The 12,730-nt window shown below is 31.0% G+C and overlaps 1 non-coding gene across 1 annotated transcript; it reads left to right on the top strand.

The window, feature by feature from the left end:
• Positions 1–12,645: 12,645 nt before the first annotated feature.
• TRNAM-CAU (transfer RNA methionine (anticodon CAU)) lies at positions 12,646–12,730 on the top strand. The gene is given in 2 exon segments: positions 12,646–12,683; positions 12,695–12,730. It is a non-coding gene; the product is annotated as a tRNA-Met (tRNA).

Here is a 12,730-nt window from a genome sequence, read left to right as displayed (position 1 = left end):
CGAAAAGTCGAGTCCGAGCTGTAGCGAGGTCCCCCCGCGGGCTTGTTACAGTGGCATACAATATGAATTGACATGTAATAAAATTCTTACTAACCTGTAGCAACACAAATGGTCCTCCAATCTCCCTCGTACCCACTTGAGCTGCTCGACATAGCATCCTATACAACCATGCCAGAGCCGCACTACCCCAACTGTACTGCCCAATCTCCTCAATGTCTCTCAGCAATGGCAAGTACATCAGCTTGAGCAAGTTCTGTGACTTATCAGGGAGAAGTACCCCCTAATAAGCCATAGAATATATGCTCGGGTATGCTGCTGTACCAACTCATCTGGAGCATGATCTGGAAGATAAGCAAAGTGCTTGGCCAGCCACCTCACCCACACTCTACCTGCCTGTAAATCTGCTGGTGTAGGTACTACTCCCAATAGCTCAGCACATAGGGCTATCCACTGCTCCGTCGCGAAAGGTGGGTCAACTCCAATAATTGCTCGGCCATCAATCCGAAGACCATATAGGACGGATACGTCCTGCAACGTGACGGTGGCCTCCCCGATCGGGAAATGGAATGTATGAGTCTCTATGCACCACCTTTCAACGAGAGCAGTAATGAATGCGTGGTCCAGTCGAATGTGCCCGATACGATACACACCATAGAATCCCGCGCGTAATACATACTGCAAGACTCTATGGTCCAACGGATGCTCCCACAATCCAGAATCTGCCCGATGGCATGTTAACATGGTGCGTGCCTCATCCTGCACAACAGAATGACCAGTTTAAATAATAGCATTATCACGAAATATACAACAAAAATTCTATGTAATTGTAAGCGTAAAGTCTAACAAACGTTATTGCATACCGGACGGTCCCACATACTGTCAGCCTGATTTGCCTGTCTGAACAGTGGAACCTCCTCAGGTACATGTGCCATGAAGCCTGTACAACTGAAATATTAGATCATCCATATCAAAATTTCATTTAATCATAACATAATAACAGAAAAACTGTAATTATTGATTTTGTACTTAACGATTTAAAATACAATGAAGTAAATCTTATGGGTTCGAGAAAAGACAAATTTATGTGGCACTTACATGGAAGCAATTCGAAATTAATGATTACATTTATGGCATATTTGACAAAACTTAAATATTGATTTTGTAATGCTAAAAGTTTGAATAAATTATAAATTTTGCAAATTACATATAAAATTTTGTAATTGTGAACAATGACTGCAGCATTCCAATTTTTAAAATTTTAATTTATAATAGGTTAATTTTTTTAAAATTTGTAAATTTTTTAAATTATAAAATGTGAACAATGATTGTAGCATTCGATATTAAACTTATTCAAAAATATAAAATTTTGAAATGGTAGAAGAATTACGTGATTTAGTGTAGAATCTTGTAAGACACATTTCGAATCAAGTACACAGTGAAAAACTAGTACACATTTTCAATAAATTATACAAGTTTGAATAAATTATACACATTTTCAATTTTGCATTACACATTTTTTAATCAAGTACACATTTTGTAATACACATTTTAAATGTATGACCCCGTTTACAAATAAAGAATTTAAAAATACATAATTAAATGATCTATTACAAATAAAGAATTTCAAAATGATATATTACAACATGTAAGTATTACATAGTCTTCATCGACCAAGTCGCGCCGGACATGTTCGCCTGTCATGACCTGTCTGGTGGCACTCACTGCAACGAGCAGTCAAACGTCTGTCTGATATATCCATCTCATTCGGAATACGAGCCATAGATGTATAACCCCGTTTTACTTGTCGCAGATGAAGTTCATTAGGCATTAAGGTCCACTGCGGATCATCTCAATAATCTTGATGCGGTATTGGATTGAATTTAGTTTCCCAAACTCTCATGTATACAGGAAGCCTATATACTAGATCAACGTACTGGAATGGATTGTCACCGCATTCAGACATTACAGCGAGCATATGGGAACATGGATAGTGTCTTATCTCATATTTCCCACAACTGCACGTGGGTTGATTCATCCGCACAATCTGTCTATTGCGACCTCGTCCATGGCAAAAAGATGTTTGCACCTCAAATACACGGCGGGGCCTATAAGACAATATTGATACAAACTAATCAAGTTCATGTTTTTAGGTGTAATTAACTTAACAACATAATAATAACAATTTTTCACATTACAAACTAACCTGTCATACGATATCAACTGGAAAGTATTTCCCCTTGCGATACCCTCCTCGATAGTTTTTTGCATCTCTCTAGGGTATTGAAACTCATTGCGTACATCTGTTTCAGCTTGGGCTCCCATCTCGTCAAAATATTTGACGAGCCGTCGAAATATAAATTCAACCATAGCTGAGATAGGTAAGTTCCTTGCACCTTTCAAGACGCTGTTGAAGCACTCTACATCATTACTGGTCAATATCCCCCAGCAATATCCACCGTCATATGCAAGGGCCCAGTCCTCAGGATTCATCTTGTGGACCCAATTGATGGCTTCTTGGTTAATAGCTTGTATCTGATCTAAGTAACCATTACACTTTCGTCGTTGATCAGCACTTATTGCTTTCCATAGAAGTTGTTTGAGCTCCTTATTTTTGAAATGTGTGTTAAAGTTACTGTAAACATGTCGAAGGCAGTGCTGATGATATCCAACAAATTGGAGCGAGGGATTTAGCCAATGCCGCCTCACAGCAGCTAAAATACTCTCAGCTCGATCAGATATCAAAGTCACTCCCTGTCGATCCATAACAATATGTTCCTTGATATTTTGAATGAAGAACGACCAAGACTCCAAACTCTCCCTGTCGACAACAGCGAATGCAAGCGGTACTATTTTGCCATTGGCAGTAACAATCATTGCTACAAGCAACACACCAATGTATTTACCGTATAAGAATGTACCATCTATAGTTATAACAGGCCTACAATATCTAAAGCCATCGATAACGGGTTTGAAAGACCAGAAAACAAAGTGGAAGATGGGCATAATGGTTGCATACCCGGTATATCTATGCTTCCATGTCACGATGGTGCCAGGATTAGATGTCTGTAATGCATGCATAAATTTAGGCAACTGCCTATATGATTCATCCCAATCACCGAATACCATTTTAATTGCCTTTGCCCTTGCATGCTACGCCTTCTTGTATGATATACTATAGTTCATGGTCTTTTTTATATCTTCAATGACATTCTTAATTGGCATATCAGGTTCATTCTGCATACGACAATCAAATATGAGTTGGATTATCTAGGTGTGAACACTATAAACAAACAAATATGTATATATATGTAAACATTTATTTTTTATACTAACCGCAACTTGTTCCAAAATATGAGAAGCAATGTAACTGGAGCTAATATTAGTGTGGTCCCTGTTCATTCGTAGGTATAAACAATGGTGAGGACTCCTGTACTGATTTATTTCAAAAAGACCATGTTTCCTATTGAGAGATGCACGCAACCACCAACTGCAGTCGTGCTTGAAAGCAGACACCCAAAGGCCTCGCTTGAACGTTACGACCTTATACTCTCGATTATTTGTCCCATGGTACAATTTCACAACATGTAGAAGTTGCTTCTTATCAACAAAAACCATTCCTCTGTCCAACTCTGGATTTTTAGCGCTCCAGATCCGGTTACGGGGAGCGACATCACGGGTACTAATGTCAAAATCACCACCCATGTGAATGTTGTCATAGAAAGGGATTTCAACTCTTGGTGGAATGGGGGCATTTTCAGGGTCAACGGGAGCCTGGGCGTCATATTCATCATCATCATCATCATCTGATCCACCTAATAAATTTTCTTCATCAGACATTTCATTGTCATCATCGTTTAGGGTGACATCAGGACCGTACATGTCACTGTCAGCAAACTGCACCTCGTTCACTGTTTCAGCCATATTACCAGCAACTTCAACTGGAGTGGTTTGATGGCTGCATGTGGGCACATCTTGTGTGCTATTGTCAAATTCATAATCATATCCACCACGTGAACTTGATTCTACACCATAGCCCTGAAATGACTGTTGTGTGTAGCACAGTGGATAACATTGACCTGATTCATACATAGGAGACTGAAACGCAGTTGTGTCAATTCCATGCGTCAGCAATGTAGTGAATGGACGAGAATCCATTTGTGTCATGTTCGGGATAATGTGTACAACCTCTTTATCAATGTAGACTTCCAAACAATTTGGTGCTTGGAAACTTGCATCGATACTTAATATGGTGTTCAACACCTCATCGTCGTTGATTGGTAATATCTTGTATTTGTTGTGTGTTTGCCACTGGCGATAAGGATATCTGCATTTGAAGGTCAATCGGACACTTTCCTCGTAACTTGCCACCTTTGACATAAACATCTCCTCCAAATTGCTAAGCGTGGTGTCAATTTGCACCGCATATATCCCTTTCGGCTTAGCATCATATGAGACGCCTTCATCAGGATCCCGAATTATGTTTCCCCCCAGTAGAAAATAATTGGAACAATCTCCATATATTTGCTTCAATTAAGACAAAAAACATTAAAATAGCAACAATATACTTATATCTCCTTGTACTTGTAAAAGAATTATATGAATTTTAACTCATTCAATTACAATTACTTGTGACGCAAAAACTTTATTTAAGTAATCAGCAATTGTAATCCAACAAGCAGTATTGATTTTTTAATTAAAATATGAGTTAAAATAATGATAATACTTTAGATTTTTTAGCTTTTTAAGAAACAAATCTTACAACACATACAAAATTAACATCATGCTCTTCTGTTATGCTTTTTACATTATTTATTATGATTAAGATCATGCTCTTGTGCACATTAAAACAAATTCAGCTAAGTTTTAGGTCTGAAAATCTTTTATTAATTTTGGATTAATTTTGTATAAATTATCAAAAAATGATTATAAATTATAAAGTAACAACATTTGCAATCATTAAATAAATATAATTGATGTAAGTTGATTTAGGTAATTGATAAATTATAAATCTAAGTAATTTACATAAACTTATTAGTGTAAGTTGTTAATCTTGTTACTTTGAGTGTAGGTAAACTTATGAGTGTAGGAAAATTCAACAATCTTATGAGGTAGGTAAACTTATGAGTTTAGGTAAACCTAGCTTCACATCAAAGTAACAACCTACATCAAAGTAACAATATTTATAATTTACCTAAATTTCTAATCATTACATAAATTATGAGTGTAGGTTGTGACTTTATATAAATTATAAAGTGTTGGTAAACTTGATTTATACATAAAGAAATTTGATTTATACATATTCGTGACTACGCTTGTAAGTAAAATATGCAAAAACGTGTTTTCAAAACACATTTTGAACAAAAATTCAAAACCAGCACTCACTCTTCTTTGTCACAGACACTCACACTCACTCTCTCTATCTCTCTCCCTGACACACACACCCACAACACTCGCATGAAACATATATAATTTTTAATATATATAAATTTTATTTTATAAAATTCAGAACAATTAAATTTTTTTTTAATTTAATTTTTCTTTTGAAATAATTTATTTTTCCAATTAATTTTATTTTTTTTTCAATGAATTTTTTTTTTCAAAGGCGGGGGAATAACTGTCATAAACAGAAACCTCAGGGGTGTCAGTGTAATTTACCTAAATAAAAAAATTACATTTTAAGAATTAAAGTAAAAAAATAATCATTTGATATAGTTGATTACTATTTGCTATTATCAATTATTATTATTATTATATATTTAATATTGGTTTGAATTTTACAAAATAAAATTTCTATATATTAAAAATTATATATGTTTGATGTGAGTGTGAGTGTTGTGGGTGTGTGTGTCAGAGAGAGGGATAGAGAGAGTGTTTGTGAGTGTCTGTGACAAACAAGAATGAGTGCTGGTTTTGAATTTTTTGCTGAATTTTTACATTTTGCTTAAAAGTGGTTATTATTCACGGGTCAACAGTAAAACCGTGGTTTGCAACCACGTTTTCTGAAGATAAAAAGAATTACTTAACAAAAGCATGGTTATGTATAAATCAAATTTCGTTAATCAGATTTACTTTAAAAAAGTAATTACTTAAAAATTTATGTGTAAATAAATTTCCTTAAAAGCGTGATTTGTAACCACGTTTTGTTAATTAAAAGCGTGGATTGTACCACGCTTTTAAGATTTTACAAATTGTCCGCGGGAGGGTCACAAAAACAGTGAAAGCGTGGTTTGTAGCCGCGTTTTAGCTTAGTTCATGAATTTTGTCCAAACTAAGCCTACTTTGGGAAATAAATTACTATTTTGCCTTAATTTGGGAAAAGCTCCTAATTTGGGCAATGATTTAATCGTACGCATGTAAATGGTAACAATTTTAAAAACACTTATTTTGAGGATATTATTTCCCAATCTTGATCTCTTCAGACATTAGTATTTCGATAAACTAGACAGATATATCAATAATTTTGAATATGAAGACATTATGAAGATTCTTCTTTTATTTTTCTGTTCATATAATTTTATAATATAATTTGTATCAAGTATTGTATTTATTCAGTGCGATTGGACAAAAGTAGACAAGTCATACAAAAATCCTAAATCATAGTGTAACTTTTTCTATGAAATTGTTATTTTTTCATTGAGTTGAAATAACTCCACTAATCTTGTATGACTTGTTCTTAATTTTTATTTCAAACATTGTTCACGTAATTTTTTAAAACTGGTGGTCCAATTAGTGAGATTTATGGACAATTAAAGAGAAGTTATTTTTATTTGCTCAAGCTTCTGCCAATAGGGACCTTAATGACAAAGTTATTTGGTAGGTTATTTCCTATGAGATTATTCCCTAACTTAGGGAAATAACCTCATACGAAATAACGTAGGAAATAACTTAGGGAAATAACGTACGAAATAACATAAATAAAAAATAAGTCAATTGGATAAAAATATTGTTCGAATTTAATTCAATTTATTACAATTATTAAAAACTTATGAAAAATGCATATATGAGCAATATGTGTCCCTCTTTAAGAGAAAATTTATAAACTTTACAAATTTATTGAGTTAAAATCAACTAACTTAGTAATTATTTTTTTTAAAAAAATCCTAATGTCTTTATTTATTAGACCAAATTACATGTAGAGATGCCACCATCTTAAGGGTCAAAATTGAATTAATTAAAAGTATAAGAATAAAAATGACATAAGAAGCAAAATTACAGACTACTAATATAATTTATCCTAAATTTAAAATTAAAAAAAAATGTTAAAAAATCAGCACTAAAAAGTGGGTTGTGCCAAGTTTTGTACTTATTTTTTTTTAACTTATCAAACTTATTCAAGTTTTTTTAACAAATATGAATTTCATTTTTTTTTCCCACCTAAACCCATTCGCTACAATTGAATTGCACAGGATGGGTTGTTTCAAACTTGCTTTTCTTTCATTTTTAATAAGTTTTTCCTTTGGCCGCAAAATATGGTTGGTGGTTACTATTCAAAGGGGGAAAAAAATTGCAGGTTTCAATTAAAAGAAAGTCGTAAAAAGTTAAAACTTAATTGAATAAACATAATGCAGACGCATAGAGAATAAGTCAATTGGATAATTCAAGTGGGTAAAAATTATCGAGAATGAGTCATTTTATAAATCAAATATTTTAATTTTTTCAAATATAATTCTTAAACAAATATTTTTTTTTTTTTTATATCAAATGTTTTGATAATAGCATTTTCTATGACAACTTGAAAGGCCTCTTTTGGCAAAGAGGTAAAAAGTAATTTTTTTACTTCTAATTTTTTGTGGATCAAATTTTTTGACCTCTAATGTTTTGGTAATTTTTTTTGTGGATCACTTCTAAAAAGTCATTTATATCAAATTTTTTGACTTCTAATGTTTTGGTAATTTTTTGGGAAAGAGGTAAAAAGGCATTTTGGGTTTCACTCAGACTATTCGCGGCGAAGGACACGGCCACCCTCTCACAACTGAAAATTTTCTCCCACTTTCCCCTTTATTTTCTCCTCATTTCTTTTGACTGAACTTGCTTTTCTTTTATGCCAAACATCCCCTTATACTTTCCATAATAGAGAAATAAAAAATGATATAATGATCAGTTGGATCTATGGACTCGGGATAATTAGTATTAGACTAACCATGACAACTTTAAACATAGTTCCTTGTAATTCAATTTTGTATGACACTGATATATATTATATGATTCTATTTTTATTTTTTTTAATATATCGTAAATATTGTTAGGTTGTGCTTAATTTATTGGAATGAAAATAAAAGGAAATGGCGTGATTATTCCTTAAATATGTTTTGATTAAAAAGAAAAATTTGTGGAAAGTGAAAGTGAAAGTGAAAGAAAAAAAAATAATTTGAAAATTTTGAAAGAAAGGGCTAGAAAATTTTGAAATTTTAATTATAGATAATTTTTATATAGACAAAATTAGATTTTCTTGTGTTTTGCCATGTTTTTTTTCCAAGAAATTATAAAGTTAATTACGATAATAATATACAAGAAAATTATTATTATTATAGATAATTATTTATTCATTATGTAAAAATTATTTGTTCCTAAAAAAAATCATATAACATTATTAAAAAAATTTAACTTATCATAAATTTCTTAAACCCTAATTTCTTAAACCATAACCCTCATTTCTGATTTCACAATTTAAAACCCTAACCCTAATTGAAAAATGATTTCACATTTATCAATTCAAAACCCTAACCGTAATTGAAAACGATTTCACATTCATCAGTTCAAAACCCTAATTCAAAACCAAAACCCTCATTTTTGATTTCACATTCAATAGAAAACCATAACCCTCATTTTCTCATTTCAAACATAATATCTAAATTTTTCTAAACAGATTCAACATTCGACAGATGTCACATTGAACAGAAATCTGATTTTACATTCAATAGAAATCTGATTTCACATTCAACAGATTTCACAATTATAAACATATTTAAGATAAATATAAACCATTCAACATTCTCATTCAACAGATTTCTAAACAGATTTCACAAATATAAACCCTAACCCTTATTTAAGATTTAAGATTTCACATTCAACAGATTTCTAAACAGATTTCACAAATATAAACCCTAACCCTAATTTATTATTTCTGATTTGACAACATTTTCACATTCATGAACCCTATTCTACCAACATTACACGAAATACCAAAATAATGAATCTAACACAAAACACCAAAGTTGGCCAAAAGTGCCCGAAATTGTAAAATTATTGGGTATGGTATGGTATGGTTTAATTTTAAAATGTCCAATTGCCGAAAATTGTAAAATGTCCAAGTAACCAAAATTGGCTTTCATTTTTTAAGTTTAATTGGGTATGGTTTAAAAAAAATTGTAATCAAATTAAATTATTAAAATTATTCAACCAATTTGACCCAAATCATTTAGGATTTTATTTTCTCTACGTTTTTACATAATTTGTTCCTAAAAAAAATCATATAACATTATCAAAAAAATTTAATTTATTATAAATTTCTTAAACCCTAATTTTTGAAACCATGACCCTCATTTTTTATTTCACAATTTAAAACCCTGACCCTAATTGAAAAATGATTTTACATTTATCAATTCAAAATCCTAATTCAAAACCAAAACCCTCATTTCTCATTTCACATTCAATCGAAAACCATAACTCTCATTTTCTCATTTGAAACATAATATTTAAATTTTTCTAAACTTCAGGTTCATTCAACAGATTTCACATTCAACAGATGCCATAAATGTAATCCTAATTTCTCAAATTTCACATATACATTAACTAGATTAAAAGAGTATTTTTAAATCAGATTAGGGTTTTAACCATAGAACGATTATGGCATTTTCCCAATTCATTTAGGATGAATTTAGAGTATTTTTATGGCATATGTAACAAAAATCTGATTCAATTCGAAGTTAATGTTAAATGTTAGATTTAACCATAGAACGATTTAGAACCACATTCATGAACCCTATTATACCAATATTATACCCACTTTCACAACCACAAAAAACACAATAAAGTAGATCAAGAGAGAGAGAGACAGAAGGCATACCAACGAGAGAGAGGACAGAGAGCAGATAGGGAGCTCGTGCACAGCGAGAGAGAGAGAGAGCAGTAAGAGCGAGAGAGACGGGGCTGAGCGAGAGAGAGAGCAGGAGCGAACTGTGTTTTCTAAGAAGCGTGATTGCAAATGACGGGGCTGGGGAGGGTTTATATCAGTTCTAAAAGCGTGGTTACAAACCACGATTTCACTTTAAAAAATTGTATAAAAAGCGTAGTTCACAACCACGATTTCAACAAAAAAAATTTTGCCAAAAAAGCGTGGTTCGAAATAGCGAGTTTAGAAGAAGTTTTTTTTTTTCTCATAAAAGCGTGGTTTAGAACAGTGAGTTCAGAAGAATTATTTTTTGGATAAAAGCGTGGTTTAGAACAGCGAGTTCAGAAGAAAAAAAAATTAATTAAAAGCGCCTTTTGTAACCGCGATTTCTTAATCAAAAGCGCGTTTTGTAATCACGATTTTAAGACTTCCCAAATTTCATGCGAGACAGGCGCATATATGTTGAAATCGTGATTGTGAACCACGATTTAGCCTATTTTGGGAATTCTTTCAAAACTAGACTTAGTTTGGGAATTGATTTAGTATTTTGGCTTATTTAGGGAAATGCCCCCATAGTTTTACCCCTGCATTTTAGTATAATGTTTGATTTGAGTTTTGGAAAATTAATTCAATCCCTCATTTTGAAAACTCGTTCTAGGCGGGCTTTTAAATTTTGAAATTTGGCCTACCGGTTGTTCCCCGAACGTCTGGCTGGTCGCCTGGTCAGTTAATCGACCGGTTGACCTGAACAATGCAAATTTTTATTTTTATTTTTTTTGCAATTGGCACTTGTTTTTTTTATTATATATTTTTAATAAAACAATATTTTTGAAAATTTTTTTAAAAAATTTATGAGCTTTTCATAAATTTTTGAGTTATGTGTTTGGTTATGAGTTGTAAGTTTTTGTATCAAATATCATATGTCACATCAAAAAATTTTCACTCAATTCAAAACTCATTTACCAAACAAATTTTATACACTCAAATCATAATTTCAAAACTCACAAACTCAAAATATAACTCATACTCTCAAATCATATTTAGAAAACTTTACCAAACGCTCTTAAATGTTTAAAAGACTATTTTATCATTTTGAATTGTTAACTAAATAATATAAATAATAAATGTGAATTATAAATTATGTTTTATTTTTCTGGCTAAAATTTTTTAAAAATTAAATAAATAGAACATCAATAAAAATTAAATAAATTTATTTTAATTTTTAGTTGATGTTTTTAAATTTTATTTTATTAAGTACAATAATTTAAAGGGTCAAAAAAATAATTTTACCTCCTAATATGGAGGAGGAGACATCCTACTATTTTGTATCCCACACCCCTGTGGGGTACAATAATTTCACAAATAAGGGAGTTGGGTTGCTGTTGCACATCATGTACAACATCAACTATTGCGCACCTTATTGGGTTTGTTTCATGACTTAATTTGATAATCTAAATGGTTTATATTTAAAAAAAAATTGAGTAAAATATACTTTTAAATAATTACATTGATCGAATATCAATAACTCTTTCATCAATCACATTTATATTTAGTTTTATATTTCAAATTATACTTATCATTTATTTTTTCAGATAAATATTTTAATATAAGCCTTCATAAGAATTATATGTATATTTGGTCTTCTATAATTTTTTTTACTTTATTTTATAATTAAAATAATATAAAATTACAATTATTATTTTATAAATGACTCGGGTCGGTAAAGATGGGCTATATTCACTGTGTTTGATTTTAGTTTTTTGAGTTTTTTTGTTTTTTGTATTTTTTTATTTTTAGTGAATATTTTTAAAATTTTAAGCATTTTTTAAACTTTTTTATATGCACTTTACTTAGATGTATTTAAAAAATAAAATATTTGTGAAAAAATATTTTAAAAAATTAATAAACACACAAAAATATGAAAAATATACTAAATTTTTATATATTTTTTGCATTTAGTAAATTTTTTAAAGATTTTTTTCATAAAAATTATACTTTTTAAGTGTATTTATGTTAAGTGTGTTTAAAAATTAAAAAAATTGCTTACAATATTAAAAAATTCAGTAAAATAAAAAAATAGGAAAAATAAAAAAGTAAAAATTTTTGAAAAGTGTTTTCAAAAAATTGAAAACAAACATATTGATTAATTTTTTTATCCTAAACCCAATTCAAATAGTATTGTTTCGTTTGGGATGTGGGTTAATTTTTTAACTTTTTAAACTTTTTTGCTATTTTAGTCCGGGGTTAAAAAGTCTCGTTTGGAATGGACTTTTTGACTTTTTTCGACTTTTGTGATAGAAAAAATAGAATGATTATGAATTAAATATGATATTTCATCTTATTAAATTAAAAAATATATTTTATTTATTTTTGACTAAAATAATTAAAAAACCAATAAACCTGACCAGCCAAACGAAAGCTAATTGGCACAAAATTTTAGCCTCGGGTTGGGCTAAGCTCGGAGGGGTATTGGGCACGTGGCGACACCTACTATTATAAAGATAAAAGTATTTTAAAAAATAACCATGAACAAAGGGGTGGTGGCGCAGTTGGCTAGCGCGTAGGTCTCATAGCTTCTGAGTAATCCTGAGGTCGAGAGTTCGAGCCTCTCTCACCCCA

This window comes from Camellia sinensis, chromosome 2 (assembly GCF_055761805.1).
Source record: "Camellia sinensis isolate YWXY chromosome 2, ASM5576180v1, whole genome shotgun sequence".
NCBI lineage: Eukaryota > Viridiplantae > Streptophyta > Magnoliopsida > Ericales > Theaceae > Camellia > Camellia sinensis.
Note: the sequence above shows the minus strand (reverse complement) of the source record. Positions and strands in the feature narration are given on the sequence as shown.